General features: G+C 47.2%; 2 long non-coding RNA genes across 8 annotated transcripts; one reads left to right on the top strand and one right to left on the bottom strand.

Moving 5' to 3' along the window:
* The first annotated feature begins 1,543 nt into the window (after positions 1-1,543).
* Positions 1,544-15,293, top strand: LOC102548223 (uncharacterized). 6 transcript variants are annotated; one of them, XR_010052707.1, is made up of 5 exons: positions 1,544-1,817; positions 3,157-3,258; positions 9,743-9,945; positions 12,611-12,746; positions 13,967-15,293. It is a non-coding gene; the product is annotated as an uncharacterized LOC102548223 (long non-coding RNA). The 6 variants fall into 6 exon arrangements; XR_005505994.2 differs by having other exon boundaries at positions 1,547-1,817; positions 14,683-15,293; XR_005505995.2 differs by lacking the exons at positions 1,544-1,817; positions 3,157-3,258 and adding an exon at positions 9,275-9,556 and having other exon boundaries at positions 13,967-14,243; positions 14,683-15,293.
* On the bottom strand, positions 9,153-13,971 carry LOC102548030 (uncharacterized). 2 transcript variants are annotated; one of them, XR_010052709.1, is made up of 3 exons: positions 13,833-13,971; positions 12,523-12,667; positions 9,153-9,289 (listed from the first exon to the last, which is right to left on the bottom strand). It is a non-coding gene; the product is annotated as an uncharacterized LOC102548030 (long non-coding RNA). The 2 variants fall into 2 exon arrangements; XR_010052708.1 differs by lacking the exon at positions 9,153-9,289 and having other exon boundaries at positions 10,035-12,667.
* Positions 15,294-16,048: the final 755 nt, after the last annotated feature.

The raw sequence follows: 16,048 nt of genomic DNA, 5'->3' as shown, positions 1-16,048 counted from the left end.
AGGGGTCTGGAAATTGTACAATCTAGGGATCTTAATCAGGTTTGTTTTCTCTGCCAGTTAAAGAATTTAAAACAGGTAGCAGCAGAGAAATCTCAAACACTGCAGACAGAACCAGCCGTTGAAGAAAAGCCATTTATTGGAAGTGAGGAAACACATGTACAGCAGGCACACACAGAAAAAGGCCCTCTGCAGACTCGAGAGGGGGCTCAGGAAGATGGAAACTGGCTTCTCTTGAGGGTTGGGCTTTTAAGAAGACACGATTGTCTTTGTGGTTGATTTGTCTGAAATTGTCACGTGTTATGTCCTGATGTGGTTGAGCCCGTTGGTCAGCAGGAGCCGACTGGTGGGAGGAAGAAACTGGCTATCTCAGACATTCACCACCTTCGTTGCCTAGCCATGACCCTCGTCTTATCTGTGTGCACCAGGGAGTGTGTCTAATTCCTAGTCTCTCATTTCTGGGCAGAGTCATCTAATTTTGTAGTTATAAATGTGTAGCCTCTAATTTCTAAGAAACGGTGATTTAAAGCAACCTTCTGCTAAAGAGCCAGGCGAGTGATTCTCAAACGGTCTTGATTGGACAGTAATGTTTAATACTGAGAGGGTCTTTTGCAGTTCCCCTAAATTTCTATAATTCTTGGGGCTTTTTGTTTTGGCTGTTGGTTTGTTTTTGAGACAGTGGTTCTTTGTGTAGTTCAGTGTATCCTTGAACTCATGACCTATACCTGCTTTGGCCTCCCACGTGCTGGGATTATAGGTGTGTACCAACAGAACCAGCTATAACTTTAACACTAAGAACAATTCACACACTTTTGTTTTAGTAGGTAGTCTTAAAGGGGAAACCATGGTGAATGTGGGAAGCCACATGTCCAAACAGTGGGAGGAGCAGGAACAGCAGATCTCTGGCCTGACAACTAACCAGGACTTACAACTAAAATCTGTTCTCTCATAGTTCAGTGTCTGAGTCTGTAAAATCAAGGACTACTGAGCACTACAATTGGTAGGACATTGCCCTTAAGGTCATTTTCAATTTGTTTGTTTGTTTGCTTGCTTGCTTGCGTGTGTTTTAAGACAGGATTTCTTTGTGTAGCCCTGGCTGTCCTGAAACTCGATCTGTAGACCAGGTAGGCCTTGAGCTCACAGAGATCTGCCTGCCTCTGCCTCCTTAATGCTGGGATTAAAGGCGGGAACAACTACGGCTCGGACATTTTCAAAAATTTAAAAAGGGCTTTGCTCCCCTTCCTCCACACATCCTGTTAGGAAAGAAGGCAAAGAGAGGCAGGCATCCAAACAATTCTCCAGCCAACATCCCTGGGCTGCCCTCCCCTCTGAACTCCGCAGCGACTTCCTCAGTTGAGTGCAGGAACCAATTTGAGGGCCACCAGACTGTGCACCTCCTCCCCAGAGTCCTGCTTCAGGATGCAAAGCCAGACTGCACCTGCGCCCCGCGGGGACCGAGCAGCTGCTCAGCGATCCCGACTGCCCCGCTGCATCAGGGCTCCTGGCCCACAGCCGAGCTTCCCGCGGCTGCTGGCCTGAGGTCCACTCCAGCCCCAGCCGCTGCCCCAGGCCGCTGCCCCGGGAGCCTTCCCTTGTTTTCATAAAACACACGCTGCCTCTTTGGGCACATTTGCCAGTTGCCATGGGCGTTTTCTGTTTCGACCCAAGCAGGGATACAGAGTCAAGTGATTCTGAGCTGTAAATTTGGTATGTTGGGGACCTTCCCGCTGCTGTAGCCTTACTCTGGAGAGGCAGGCGCGAAGGCCCACTCTCTGTTCTCAGGGTTCTTCTCCAGTCGCCAGACCTTCGTGAGGTACCAGGTAAACGTTTTCTCTAAAGCTAGAGCTTTGGGTTCTTCCTTCTTATTCTGAGACGCTAAAGCTCTTTTTTTAAAAAATAATACAATAGCATCCTCAGCAACCCCCAGAGACCAATTGAAACACACACACACACACACACACACACACACACACACACACACACACACACACTCAGAGAGAGAGAGAGAGAGAGAGAGAGAGAGAGAGAGAGAGAGAGAGAGTCACACACACACTCCTTTTCTCCTCCAGCATAGGTAAAGCCACAAACCGAAGCCCTCTGATTGCTTCTGCCAACTCCAAATGGGCCCAGACTCACAAAACCTAAGAGTGGACTCTCTCCAGGGACCAGGGGGTGGGGTGGGGGGACGGGACCACACGGGGGACACGGGGGGGGGGGGGGAACTTAACCGTCCATGCCTGCACCTAACAAAAAGCAAGGAAGGGAACCTAGATGACAGACAGCAAGGGGTACTTGAACCACAGAGCTTCGAAACGCTCTACAGAGTATATATCCAATCCTGCTCACCAGTGTATCAGAGAATGAACTGGCACTTGGGGAGGGACAAGTCCTTTTGGCTTAAAACCATGTTCATACATGCACGCACACACGCATGCTCACACGTACACGCACGCACACACGCACTGCACACGAATATGCATACACACATTAAATGTCAATAGCATTTCACCATCAGACTGTGACCACCAGATTAGTGACAATCCAAAATGCCACTTAATGTCCTAAACACATCTCTAAAGGATCAGGTGCCTCCTTAGTTTAAAAACTACTGCTAGATAATTTTCTAAAATACAGCCCAAAAGACATTAATTAGGTCTTTGGGGTTATAAATAGGTATTAAATAAAGAGTTGTGGGTTTAGGAAATGGTGACTTCTAAAGGAGAACAGATTTTTTCCGATAAAACTCAACCTTTAATAGATAAATGTGTTTTGAATCACAAAAAAATGGATTAGAATATGCTGTTTCCTAAGTATAATTGGGCTGTGGGTTTCTTTGTTGGTGGTGGGTTTTTCTTTTTATCCATTTTTTTTTGGGGGGGGGCGGGGGTCCTGTTAGATAGACCTTACTTTGGGTGACTTAAATACACCATGTCCTCCGGAGCACTCTTGGTGACTTGTATACCTAGTGCAATGTGACACCCAGAAGCCAGCAGTCCTTTGCATGGCTGCTTTTCTGTTGTTTGTTTGATGGGGGGCGGTGTTGTTTTTTCATAGCAGGATCTCTCTATGGAACCCAAGCAGGCCCTACTCCGGTCTCCAAAATGCATCCAGGCCCAGCTTGCGCTTGCATTTTACTGACCTGAAACCTTAAAAACTCAGGCAAACAGAATGTGAAGACAACAGGAAGTCGGCTGTAGATACAGGAAGCCACTGCAAAGGCCTCAGAGAGAGACCGGTGTGGCCCACTCCTGGCATGCGCAGGTGAGAAGAGGTTCCGCAGGAAAAAAAAAACAAAAAAAACAAAACACCACGGCCAGGCTGGTGCCTTTGGCTCCCACAGCTCAAGGAAACGAAAATAGCCCAGGTGGCTGAGAGCTGTACGTGTGTATGAAATTATTCAAATACTGACAGATGGACTGGAGGTCTCCTCTCCTGCTGGCCGGCAGCCGTCGCATGGAAAGTCTTGCCTGGGAGCTGGATCACGGCAACCACAGAGAAGTGCTGGAAATAAAAGCCCAGACAGATATAATAGCAGTGAGTCACAGTAAACCAAGAGCCATCAGGTGCTCAGGAGGGAAGCTGAAGCCAGGAGACTGAGCAGGAGCCAGGAGCAGGACCCGCTGTGTTGAAAAGCACAAAGAGCGGAGTGTTCCCGTCAGAAGGATCAGGTTTCTCAACGTGGAGGCTGAGGCTGTGCGCTCTGAACTCAGGCTTTGCTCCAAGGTCAGGGACACAAAACCCTGCCTAGTTCTACCCTGGAGGGTGCCCGGCCCAGAACACTCATTCCTCTCAGGGCATTGGCAGGGACCTCTGGGGCCATGGGGACTCTTGCTTCCTGAGTAAAACTGGGTGAGCAATTCAGTGGCCACCAGGGTCCCAGCCCCCATCCCACCCCATCCTGTCCCCCAACCCTGATTCTGACTTGAAAATCTGGATTCTGAGCACCAGAGCCTCTCCCTGAGCAGTTTATAAGTGGTTGGCTCTTACAAAAGTTTTCCAGCTTTACTGGATGGACTAGTGCCTAAGGCCCTGTGCTTGAGACTGTATTCCAAAGATAGAAAAGTTAGGGTCCCTAACCCCTAGTTGTTCAGGTCTGGTGGCCTTGGAGGACCCTACCTCAAGGCTGCTACACAGTCCAAGGTGGCAGCACACAAATAAATGGGTAATTCTCTCTCTCTCTCTCTCTCTCTCTCTCTCTCTCTCTCTCTCTCATAGGTCACAAGCTTATAAAACTTGGATGACAGTAAACCAGTGACTAACTGGGTAATTAAAACCACAAGCCTAGGATCTCTGGGGCCTGTTCTCTAGGCCAGTGTCCCTCCTCTTCCCCTCACCAGAAAAGCCTTTGTGAATCTGAACCCCTCCATGGTGACCCCACCTCCTCTCAAGGTTGTTTCCCTACTTCATCCCAACTCCCTCCCTGATGGAGAAAATGTAACTCTTTAGCTGAAGCACAGTCCATAATACTCCTTCCAGCCCTGAGAGGAACGCTGACACATTTCCAACAGACTAAAGTTACTAAGCCCTTCCTGCCAGGAGGCATTTAGCTCTTTCTGTTCCGTGGAACTTTGGCTTCAATCGCTCAGAGCCTCTGAGTTTCTGAGGAGAGTGAATTTGGGAGAGACAAGCCACAGCTGAGGAGGCCCTGAGTTGCTTCAAAGACTGTCTTTTCCAGCCTGAATCTTCTGGGGGGAATGTTTCTCCCTCGCCTCTGAAACCACACAAACAGCGAAGTACAATGACCTCCAAGGCACTTCGACATTTCTACCTTTAATTTAGGCTCCAGGCCTCCATTGGAGTGCAGACTAGGAGTCCCCACCCACCTTGGGCATGCTCTGTGATCTCTCTCTACTGCCATGCCTCATGTTCTAGCTGCCTGGCTTTCTTCTTTCTGTCCAGATTATCCTGTCCATTGAGGGTGGACAAGGGGCTATACTTGGGATGGGGATGGTACTGTGGTTGCAATATCATGGATGTTCCCACAACATCCATGTATTGATCGGGAACTTAATGCCTAGCGCAACAGTGTCCAGGTGGCCATTAGAGCTGAAACCCCTTGGGAGGCTGAAGCAGGAAGATTCTGAGTTCAAGGCCAGGCAAAGTGACATAATAACTTTGAGGCTAGCCTCGGGTACAGCGTGAGACAACTTGTGGAGTCAGTTTTCTCTCTGTCTCTCTCCTTTCATCCCTAAGTAGGTTCTGGGAATCCTGCCAAGTGATTTTTGTTCTTTATAAATAACCCAGTCTGTGATAATGTGTTATTGCAGCAAAAACTGGACTAAGACTAGTAGACTATATAATTTTTAAATTCTATCCTAGAATAGGTTTGTGAGTGTTTTAATTTTTTAAAAAAGGGTCAGGAAGATGGCTTAGAGTGTGTGTGTGTGTGTGTGTGTGTGTGTGTGTGTGTGTGTGTGTGTGTGCCACACACACATTTTAGCTTCTGACCCTCTATGTGGAATAGTCTAGGGCACCGCCAACCTAATAAAGCCTTGGGAGACCTGCAGGCCGTTAAAGACATTTGAGACAAATCTTAAGGAATTCTAAATCAAACTGAAAAGCATAAAGGGTGATCAGCCTGAGAAGTGTCTCCAAGCTACAGAGCTGGGTCAGATGTCCCTGCTGCCTAGGGGACCACTGAAACCACTTGCTCAGAGCCTCTTTGCCACAGTTGGGTCTTCTTGACTGGATGTGAGAAAGGCAGCATGCCCCTGTGAGCAGGGGTGGCTGCTTGGGAGACTGCAGGGTGGTGACCTACAGCAGGCCAGCCACATGGGTCACCTCCCCTGCAGAGGTAGTTTTCTTGTTCTCTTTCACCCAGATGCATACTCCAATCTAAAAAAAAATATACGATTAAAGTTAATTTTAATTAAAAATTATTTAAATTGAAATTAAAATAATTCCGAAGGCAGATCCATATTGTATGTGTCCCCTGTCAGAGTCCTCTGTGTCCCAGAGACGTAAGCTGTAACCTACACATCCTTTTTCAGTCCTGAGTTGCCATGACTTACTAGTCAAAGAAAAAAGTCACAGTCAAAACCATCCATTAGGAGACAAATTTACACAAGAACAGTATGAGCTGCTGCCAGCTGCTGATGACAGGTTTTCAGAATGGAATGATATGTCTACCAGGCAGTGATTAAGTACAGTGACAACAGACAATTTAGCGAAGGGTCAGTGGCTGGTCGGCTTATTTATTTTAAAATGGAAACCCACTAATCACTTACTTGAAGTAGCAGCAAATGGTAGCATTGTGGTAACAGAAAGAATCCTACCACTTCCTGGCAAGTAATGAGTATTTCATTTATGGTTTTCATTGTACTCCGTTTCTGTCGCTGAGAAGAAAGTTCTAAGTTTAGAAGGCACAGCTCTGAGGAGTTCTTCCTTGGCACCTCTCAAACTTGCTACTCCTAAGAGGGTCTCAAGGATATTGTCTTAGTTACTGTTCTGTTGCCGTGAGGAGACACCATGTCCAAGACAACTTGTAAAAGAAAGCATTTATTTAGGAGCTTGCTAACAATTTTAGAGGGTGTATCCATGACCATTATGGAGTGAAATGGGACAACAGCAGGCAGGCATGGCATTGGACCAATAGCTGAGAGCTTACATCTGATTCACAACCAGGTGGCAGACAGACGGAGCTAACTGGGAATGGCAGAGGCTTTTGAAAGCTCAAAGCCCACCCCTAGTAACACAGCTCCTTCAACAAGGCTACACCTCCTAATCCTTCCCAAATAGTTTCACCAACTGGGGACCACATGTTCAAATATATGTGCCTACAGGAGCCACTCTCATTCAAACCGCCATAAACACCTTCTATGCAATGGGACTAAGCTATGCTCACCAGGCTAATGCCAACCAGCCAGGGCACCAAGCCTGGAGATCTAGTTATTATGGTATTGAACTACTTGTCTCTGAGGAAGGTCATAGGGCCATGTCTGGGACATTTTTGACATGACCACTGACCATTGCCAGCAGCCACATTACATTTGGTTTTACTCTATGTGGCCTAGCCTGGTGGAAAGGATGCATCCTATTGGTCCAGGGCACACTGGAATCAGGCACAAACTTATCAGTCTCAAAACTGAAATTTTTCTTCCATTGTATTGGGGGGGGAATATAACATATGTGCACACGTGGAGGCCAAAGATCAATATCCAATGTTTCCCTCTATTGCCATCCAATAAGGACTCTTAATGAATCTGGAGCTTGCTGATTTGGCTAGACTGGCTGGACACCAAGTCCCCGTTGTCCTCTGCCCCTCCCCCTCCAGTGCTGGAATTACAAGTTCAAACCACAATTTCCAGTCTGTTGTTGTTCGGTTGGTTGTTTAGTTAATTGTTTTTACATCTCGATCTCAGCTTCCCCTTCCTCCTCTCCTAGCACTCCCTCCGTCTTCCCTCCCCTCACACACCCATCCCTCCTCCCCTTCTCCTCAGAAACGTCCAGGTTTTTATGTGGGGGCTTGGGAGCTGAAGTCAGATCTTTATTCTTGTACAAAATGCATGTCACCCACTGTGCCATCTCCTCATGCCTTTGAATTTTTTTCTTAAGTGGGGCCTACATCGCCCTTGACTTGTTCTGGAATCCAAATTTATCACCTCTCTTCCTTCTAGAATGAATGGAGTCTCTACACATCATGTGTCTTGAATACTCACAATGTCAAGGGCAAAGGTTAACTCTGGGAGGTTTTCTTTCTGTATTAAGATTCTCAAGAGAAACAGAACAGAACAGGGGTAGGTGAGTGGATAGATAGATAGATAGATAGATAGATGATAGACAGATAGATGATAGACAGATATAGATGAAAGATAAATAATAGATATAGATAGATGATAGATATACGACAGATAATAGATGATAGAGAGATAGATAGATAGATGATAGATAGATGATAGACAGATAGATGATAGATAGATGATAGACAGATATAGATGAAAGATAAATAATAGATATAGATAGATGATAGATATACGACAGATAATAGATGATAGAGAGATAGATAGATAGATAGATAGAGAGATAGATAGATAGATAGATAGATGGTAGATAGATAGATGGGAGGTAGAGAGAGAGAGAGAGAGATGATAGACAGATGATAGACAGACAGATATAGATGAAAGATAAATAATAGATATAGATGATAGATATACAGACAGATAATAGAAGATAGATAGATAGATAGATAGATAGATAGATAGATAGAAAGATAGATGGGAGGTAGATAGATATCAATCTGCCATCTGTAAGCTGAAGACCCAGGAAAGCCATTGACTTACTTTGATGAAGCCCCAAGTCCCCGAGACCCAGAATATCTGATGATGTAGCTCTATGGTAGGTCAGGGGCTAAGGAAGAGATGTTCCAGTCAAGTCATGAAGAGTGAAAAAGAGAAAAGCACCCTTCTCTGTCTTGTGCTAGCCAGGCTGTCACTGAGCTGAGTAAACAGTTCCAGTTCCCACTTGCCCATGTACGTAGTTCGCTGCTCCCCAACCACAGCAGCCTGCTTGCACCCTGCATGTCCAGCAGTCAGTGAGGGGCCAGAGCACAGCTCTCATCGCAGCTCCCATCCTCTCTGCCACCGAGGTCTCTGGACACGTCAGTCCAAAGGCTGAGGAGAGGGCTTAGCCAGTAAGCACCTGCAATGTGAGCTTGAGGACCTGACTTCCGATACCAGAACCCACAGAAAACCTGCCGGTCAAGGCTGCTTATAGCATCAGGGCTAGGGTGTGAGGAGGGCACAGGCAAGTCCCTGAAGTGCACTGGTTAGCCCTGCTCAATTGATGAACTCAGATTCAGTGAGAGACTCAAAGTCTGGGGGGCGGGGGGTTCACATGGCAGTCAGGAATGACAACCATAGATACTGCTCGACTCTTCAGGTTTCTCAAGTACTGTGTTAGGGTAGGGGACTCAAGGGTGCACAGCAGTTGCAGCTGGACAGAGGTCAGAGCACAGAGCTCTTGTCTCCTCGAGGTCTTTATCTACAACACACGAATTCCTGGAGGCACCCACTGAGGGCTGTCAGACCAGTCTAGAGAGTGAGCCATGCATGCACAGGACAGTCAGTCACTGGGCTCAGCGCAGACCCAGGTGATGTCTTGCGTGGGCCTTCCACTGAAGTCTGTAACTCAGCGCCCCGGTTTCAACTCTCTCAGGTAGGGGTTCTGTCTCCTGCTCTGTAATTACCTCAGTTCCCTTCTGGAAAGGAGGGGAGATGATGCCCATAAATGTGGAGACTTCTTTGTACCTCCGTTTACCTCTCTTTAGAAAGGAGGAAATGACTTCTCTGTGGCTCTGCAGACATAGGAAACGACAGAAAGAAAACCTGTGAAACCCCAAGACAGGGAACCTTTTTGTACTCACACACACATCCCTCAGAGTCTGGTTGCCACTGCCTGCACTTGAGTAATCCTGGTGTTGAAATACCTTTGTGGAACCCCCCCTTGCCTCCTCTGTCTTACACCAAGAGCTTCGTGCCTTCTGTTGGGATTGTGGGGAGCTGGTGGAAAACTGCCCGAGGGTCATTTCAGAAGGAAACCCAGTTTTGCAGAACTGAATGAGGTAAAAAGAAAAACGGTCTTCCCTCTCCTCCTTAGTTAACGTTGAGGTGCCATGGCAGCGGAATTGCAGCCAGCATTTTACCTGTATCATCACACTGGATCCTCATCACAGCCATGAGGAGATAATTATAAATAAAACCTTAGATGCCAGTTTAAACAACATGTTACAAGTCTTCCCATTTCACAGATGTGGAAATGAGGCTCCGAGAACGATAAAGAACCCACTCCTGGCCATTTCATCTGCTAAGCAACAGGCTCAGGTTCACCTGGGCGGTGGTATCTCCAGGAACAAGGCCCTCCTGACGGTGGGCCACTGCCACGGTGGCCTTCATCTTTCACGGTGTGATCTTCCTAGTGGGAATCCGAGGTAACAGACAGACAGATGAACAGGTATGGTGACTGACTGCCCAAGGTCTGCCCGGCCACAGTCGAGCAAGTACCAAGCGTAACATAATTTGCCATGCATAATGTTAGCTGAGTCCTGTGTGTGTGTGTGTGTGTGTGTGTGTGTGTGTGTGTGTGTATGTGTGTCTGTGTCTGTGTCTGTGTGTCTGTGTGTGTATATTTGTGTCTCTGTGTGTGTATCTGTGTATGTGTGTGTGTGTCTGAGTGTGTGTGTCTGTGTATGTATGTGTGTGTGTCTGTGTGTGTGTCTGTGTGTCTGTGTGTGTGTCTCTCTCTGTGTATCTGTATGCATGTGTGTCTGTGTGTATCTGTGTGTATCTGTATGAGTGTGTATATGTGTCTGTGTGTGCTTATCTGTATGTGTGTGTGTCTAGTGTATCTGTGTGTGTGTATTTGTGTCTCTGTGTATGTGTGTATCTGTGTATGTGTGTGTCTCTCTATGTGTGTGTGTCTCTGTGTATCTGTATGCATGTGTGTCTGTGTGTGTGTGTCTGTGTATGTGTGTCTCTGTGTGTGTGTCTATCTCTGTGTATCTGTATGCGTGTGTGTCTGTGTGTATCTGTGTGTATCTGTATGTGTGTGTGTATGTGTCTCTGTATGTGTGTGTTTGGTGTGTCTGTGTGTGTCTGTGTGTCTGTGTGTCTGTGTGTCTGTGTATACTCACAGGTGGAGGCTACTGGTGAACATCGGGTGTCTTGCTTTATCTCCCTCACCTTACTTTTTTAACTTTATTTTTTATTTTCTGTGAATGAGTGCTTTGCCTGCATGTACACATGTGCACCACATGCATGCCAGTGCCTGCCGCACTCAGAAGAAAGCATTGGATCCCCTGGGACTGGAATCATAGACGGTTGTGAGCTGCCATGTAGATTCTGGGGATCTAATCCAGGTCCTCTGGAAGAGCTGCCAGGGCTCTTAACCACTGAGCCATCCCTCCAGCCCCTCTCACATTTTCTGAGACAAGGTCTCTCGGTAACCCTGGGGCTTGCTGTTCCAGCTAGACTGGCTGAGCAATGAGTCCCCAGGACACAGGTATCTTTGCCCCTCCGAAGTGCTGGTTTACAAAAGCACACGCCGTGCCCGTATGCCCGTGCAAGGGGCCTGGAGGTCCAAACCCAGGTCCTCATGCTTACACAAGCTCTTAGCCCACTGACCCACCCCGTCATCTTAGCATTGCCCCCAAAAGCACACAAACTAAGAGAATTCCTGTTCAGCTGAACCCAGCACCAGGATTGTAAATCCAGTCGAGTTAAGACTGCAAGAGCGAGGCAGTGTTAATCCTTCCTCCACATGCTCCCAGCCCTTGTCCTCCTTTCTTCAGGTTCACAAAAGCCCTCAGGGTCCTTGCTAAGTGACGACCCTTATCCTATGCCCAGATCAAGACCCATTCCTTCATCCCTGTCAAAACACCCATCCAGTTATCCTACGCCCTCATACTTTCTGACTTTCTTAAAGAGTGTGTCTGCCCAGTGTATGGGTACACAGGTCCTAATGGTTCGTCCTCTCAGGCCACATTCATCCTGTCAGGCAAGACCTGTGGGTATGGCTCATAGAACTCAAGGCACTCCTGCTAGAGTTCTTAGATCCCGGGAGGTTACGGAGGCAAAGGTGTTCTGGAACCCTCATGCCCCGTCTCATCTCAATCAGTAGTCTAAGGTTTCAGACTCGTAGGGATGAAGTTTGAAAGATGTTTGCCGGGGTTGGGGATTTAGCTCAGTGGTAGAGCGCTTGCCTAGGAAGCGCAAGGCCCTGGGTTCGGTCCCCAGCTCCGAAAAAAAGAAAAAGGAAAAAAAAGGAAAAAAAAAAAAAAAAGAAAGATGTTTGCCTCAAGACAAAAACAAAAGAAAAAACAAACAAACAAACAAAAAAAAAAAACCCTAATGTCATTAGTGACATTATCTAATGAAATGATCAGAAAAGATAATGGTCACCAGGTCTATTCCCCACATGCATTCTCTTTCTTCTCCTTTCTAGCAAGGCTCTGTGCCTCCCAGCTGGGCATCAGGGACAGGGCAGCCGGGTTCCAAATCACTATAGGAAAGTCCGCCGCACTAGTCTGGGTCATGGTCTTAGAGAGTGTGTAAGGTTCCATCCTGCAGGGAGGCCCTTTAAATGGGAGGGTAACCGACCCTGAAACTGACCAGATTCACTAGGTCCCTCCCTGCCAAGAGTAACAAAGATTGTCAGACAAACTAAGTGCAAACGCAGACTCTGGACAAGTGGTGCTGCACAGCAGACCCTCAGGCCAGACCAGCTGCCTGGAGCTGGTTTAGAACAACCTGGAAAGAACACTCTGAGACCTGTTGGGCTGCCTGCAGGCTGTGTGGTGTGCTCCAGGTTCCCAGCTTTGTGAGCCCATGCTACCGTGGGCTGTAGTTATGCAGTGACTTTGAGTCCTGCTCCTATATGTAAACCGCCCACCCATATTCCTCTAAGTAACCCTAATAAAACCATGTTGGATTTTGGTAGTACCCTTCCTTTGTTCTGTCCTCTGAGGTGAAAGTGTGTATGGAGCCTCTTCGTACATGAAGTTTTGTCACATGTCAAAGATGATTTACCTACCCGGGTTAGGATGCTTTGCCAGGGACTTCTGGGAAAGTTTCTTCTCACTGAACATGAACAAACACAAATCAAATTGTGTCCTCTGCAGGCATCTTGAGATCATCAGAAAAGACGATCTGGGAACAAACTCTGAAAGCACGGTGGACTAAGAAGAGATAGAAACCAGGTGTGAAGAACCCAGGACTCAGAGGCCAAGGCAGGAGGATGAGGGCAGTAAAGCTGAGGTAGGCTACATGTGAAATCCTGCCTCAAAGAGAGACTCGGAACGAGGGGAGGAGGGCAGCTCAGTTGGTGGGACATTCTCTCTCTCTCTCTCTCTCTCTCTCTCTCTCTCTCTCTCTCACACACACACACACACACACACACATTCTGTCTCACACACACTCTCTCACACACACACACACTCTCTTTCTCTCTCTCTCACACACATACACACACATTCTCTCTCTCTCTCTCACCACACATCCTCTCTCTCTCACACACACACACACACACTCACACATTCTCTCTCTCTCACACTCTTTCTCTCCCTTTCTCTCTCTCTCACACACACATTCTCTCTCTCTCTCTCTCACCACACATACTCTCTCTCACACACACACACACTCACACATTCTCTTTCTCACACAAACACTCACACACTTTCTCTCTCACACACACACTCACACACTCTCTCTCACACACACTCTCACACACACACACTCTCTTTCTCTCTCTCTCACACAAACACACACATTCTCTCTCTCTCACCACACATACTCTCTCTCACACACACACACTCACACACTCTCTTTCTCACACACACTCACACACTTTCTCTCTCACACACACACTCACTCTCTCACACACATGCACACACACACTCACATACTTTCTCTCTCACACACACTCACACACTCTCTCTCACACACACACACACTCACACTCTCTCTTTCACACACACACACACACACACACTGGATCTTCATTGATCTGCCCGGGCACTATCTCCAGCCCTACCTGAGGTCTACCATGCCTTTGGATTTCTGAAAACCTGTGAGAGGATAGAGCCTCCTTATGTTTTTTGTTCAAGCCCAGTGCATACATAATACCACAGCACACAAGTACACACAGTACACAGCTTTGATTCCTTTGTATGCTTTAGCTCATAGATTATATTTGGTCACTTAACCTCACCCTTACCTCTCAGTTTATTTCTCTCAAACAAATAAGCATGACAAAACAGATAGCTTTGCCCTCCTTAAAGTCTCCCCACGATCCCCAGGTCTGGGATGGCCACACCAGCAAATGAGGAAGGGACAGAGGCTCACCAATGGAAGCTCTGGCTCCCTCAGCGAGGCAAAGCTTGCCCTTCTCCAGGGGGGCTGTACCCACCTGGTCTAGGACTCACAGTGTCACCGGCTGCTTCTGTCTTTTCTTCCTCCATCCTCCGTCCCTGCTTCAGGATAATCTCCAGGCACAACATGGTATCTAGAGTTGTAGCTGCTCCATATTTCTGTCCCAGGAAGAAAGGGGGACGAGTGTGGATGCAATCAACCCCTTCTTACAGACTTCTCTCAGAAGATTCGCCCCAAAATATCTGCTTCACACCTTCCTGGTTGGGTGCCTCAAGCTACCAACGTGGCTGCCGAAACTTCCAGCTGAGCACATTGCCAAGTTAAAAGTCTGGGTCAGGTCACTGAGGGACGAGGAGAGAATGGATCTTGATAATCAACCAGCAGGTTCTGTCCCACCCTCTGTAACAAACAAGCCCGGTTTCTACATTCAGACTCTGGCTTAGTGTCTCCTCCAAAGAGACCCAAAACTCTAGTAACAAATACTCTCACAGTAGGCCTTTAACGTCAAAAGCTGAGATCCACCTTCCGCAAAGATCTCTAACTATTATCTTCTAATCCTTCCATTTATGACAGACTGAGCATCTGTCTTCTTTAATTAGACCTCACTAGCCATTCACTAGACTCTCTACTTCTAAGACAGATGTGGTAGCATCCACTGGTAATCCTAGCATAAACGAGGCTCAAGCAGGAGGATGGCAAGTTGGGGGCTAGCCTGGGCTACACAGTGAGACCGAAAATTAACTCACAGCACACTTCGGCTTGTCCAACCTGCTGTAGCCAGAGCCCACACATATTCCCTTATCTCTGTTCACATTTTTTCCAGGTCCTTCTACAGAGCCTTGCTTCTGACTGTGCTGTTAACATTCTCAGTCCCTGTGTTGGGCCTAGGACAACAGGCCAATCTGTGTCCGCATCAGCAGCTGAATGGAGGCTCGTCGCCAAGGATCAAGGATGTGAAAATATGATTTTGTTGGAGACAGTGGGAGCTGGGGGGCGGGGGTGGGTTCCTTTGTACTTCTCTCAAGGTCTCCCGGTCCCTCCCTGTGCATTTGTGTGTGACACAGACAGCCTCACAATCACCTCACAACCATGATGCTCGGCAACAGTCAAACACAACGGAGGGAGCCATTGTCTCACGAGAGTCAGAACATCTGTTCCTCCCACCTCACCTGGGCGAAGGCCAAATAATGGAAAGAAGGAAACAGTATCTGCCAACAGCACACTTCACCTTGAGTTCTGGTGCAGAGAATACCTTCTCCAAGAAGGCGCCTTTCATTGGCTCGAATGTTCCCGTCTCACTTCTCATTACAAACTGGAAGCTATTGTAACTCATAATTTCACATTGTCCTTTCAAATAGAAGCGTCACCAAGCAGATGTGAACAATTATGTCCAACTGTGATTTCTTTTCATTAAAATTTTAAAGAAATACCTAACCTGGGCGGTCAAACATTGGTTAATCCAAACCTTTGTGATTTCATACTGTGGGTTCATCCAGTGGGCTTGATATCGAGTCTTTAAGATGGGCTAATTGTTCCAGTCATCTTTTATATATATATAGGTAGGCTTTGCCCTTCTCCCTGATTCCTTCAGCCTGGCTATACTGTTAGATTATATCCCTAAGCTAGCCACCAAAGTCTATCCCCTTTTTTGGCCATTTCTTCCTCCTGAGGCTGACTACAAATGTCCAACTATCAAAGTACTGAAGTCCAGCAATCAAAGCCCCCTTGGCTCACCTAATTAACATGGCCAGTTGAAATTAGACATCTCGTCTCAACATGGGGTTTCCCCTGTACCTGTGTAAACTGCCATTTGCCTATGGGCCGCATCTGTCTCCTCTCTACCCAGAGACAGTCCTTTGTCTTCAGACAAATACCTCTTCCCTCTCTCCTTTGTTTCCTTCCCCTTCTCCCTAGTCTTCTATCTCCTGTCTTTGTCTTTTATTCCCTGCCCTTTGTCCCTCTGGGGCAAATAAATGTCCTTTGGACTGAAAACTTGGTCTTGGGGGTCCTGAACTAATACAGTTCCCTTGGCGGTGGTAGGAACCACAGGTCCTTGTCTCGGTTTTAGTAACCAAAGGAGAGATAATGAGAAGTTGTTACAGCACGAGGGGTGGGTAAAGAAACTCAGAGGAAGTTGACAACCTGAGCTTTCTAATTTTCAACAATGGACAATCGGATTTCAGTTCCAA

This window comes from Rattus norvegicus, chromosome 6, assembly GCF_036323735.1.
Source record: "Rattus norvegicus strain BN/NHsdMcwi chromosome 6, GRCr8, whole genome shotgun sequence".
NCBI lineage: Eukaryota > Metazoa > Chordata > Mammalia > Rodentia > Muridae > Rattus > Rattus norvegicus.
The sequence above is the reverse complement of the archived record's forward strand: the minus strand, read 5'-3'. Positions and strand labels throughout refer to the sequence as shown.